The 1,583-nt window shown below is 44.2% G+C and overlaps 1 protein-coding gene across 1 annotated transcript in view; it reads left to right on the top strand.

The window, feature by feature from the left end:
* SGCD (sarcoglycan delta) overlaps positions 1-1,583 on the top strand; it is a 211,870-nt gene that overhangs the window by 967 nt on the left and 209,320 nt on the right. The window lies entirely within an intron of this gene.

Raw genomic sequence — 1,583 nt, 5'->3', positions numbered from 1 at the left:
GGTGTTAGTGGAGGGGAAGGAAAAAAAAAGTAAATAAAAAGCCCAGATTATTCTTAAAAGTCTCTAAGAAAACAAGAGGCATCCAGGTGAGTATGTGTTCATTCTTCTGCTTTTGATATGGTTGCACCAGTAGCATTGCCTCTGGAAACTGAAGGCTTAAGCTCTCATGCTTCAGCAGAGCTCTGCTGGTCTGGCGACTGCCTGTCTCCAGCGACTGCAGAAAAGGCTGGTGGGAATAACTTAAATTAGGTGCTTAACTTCTAAATGTTGAGGGTCAAGAAAAGCTGTTCCAACCACAGCATATGCTGTTAATTTGTGCAGGCATTTCAAGAAGACAACACTGATGTCAGGGAAGAGAGCTTCCCATCATTAAAACCACCATAGCACTTGCTCTGTTTGTCTGTCTGCTCTGGTGGCACTTGGTTTCTAGAAGAGGAGGTTGTTAAACGTTGCTTATGCTTTTGTTATCATCTTCACTTTTGTTTATTTCCAAGCCACTGCTCTTGTTATTATAATACCTAAAGGGGAAAGCTGTAGGAGAGGTATTTCATAATCAAGAGGGCTTCCTGACTCTTGCGGAGAAATATCTTTCACCGTTGTAATGTAGAAATCGTAGCAATTTGTTTATTCCCTGTTTCTGTGTGAGATTTGTAGGTGAAAGTGTGTAAATCCTTCTTGTGATGAATGTGTGTGTTTTGCTGGGTACGCAGGGTGCCCCAAGGTGTGCGAGGATCCTCACCAGAGCAGTTGGTTGCTGGTGGGACCGTGGTGCTGACCCTGCCTTGGGCAGGATGGTGGTGGGATGAGCTCCCTGCATCCTTCCTACCTGAATTGGTCCAACTCAATCTAGGGCTCATGTCCTAGGCCACAACGTAAGTAGTACTCCAGCTCAGCGGTAGTGCAGGACTTTGCAGAACCTCACAGTTTCAGAGGGCAAAGAACATTTTCCATACAATTGATTTATGCGAAACTGGTATTTATTTAGACATTAAACCCTAGCTTGGACTTTGGTTATATTTTTGTATTTTAATTTGTGACCATCAGCTCTAAAACCTTGGTTGTTATTTAAGGAAAGCTCACTTGATCTTTAAGAACATCGCAGATTGAGAGGATTGTGCTAAAGTTTAAAGACTTGCCAGCACTGCTGTTGTTCATTCAGGTAGCTGAGACCCTTTTTAATCCTTTCTCTTAATCTTGGGGGCTCATGCAGACTTACCAGAATAATTGACTACCATCAACTTCATCTGTTCCCATGACACCCTTGTAAGAACAGAAGTGCTACTTATCTCCATTTTAGATGGTGAATAAGGAACAGAGTCACTTCTAGGTTACTTTTAAGCAGTAAATATCTGTCCCTGATTTGCACGCAATCACAAGTGCAAAAGGTGCATCTGATACGGGATGCATCTGATGGGATGTCATCCAGAGAGACCTGGACAGGCTGGAGAGGTGGGCCTGTGTGAACCTCATGAGGTTCAACAAGGCCAAGCACAAGGTCATGTACCTGGGTCAGGGTAACCCCCAGTATCAATACAGGCTGGGGGAAGAAAGGATTGAGAGCAGCCCTGCCGAGAGGGACTTGG

The sequence above is a fragment of the Egretta garzetta genome, unplaced genomic scaffold (assembly GCF_000687185.1).
Source record: "Egretta garzetta isolate BGI_Z169 unplaced genomic scaffold, ASM68718v1 scaffold612, whole genome shotgun sequence".
Classification (NCBI taxonomy): Eukaryota; Metazoa; Chordata; class Aves; order Pelecaniformes; family Ardeidae; genus Egretta; species Egretta garzetta.
Note: the sequence above shows the minus strand (reverse complement) of the source record. Positions and strands in the feature narration are given on the sequence as shown.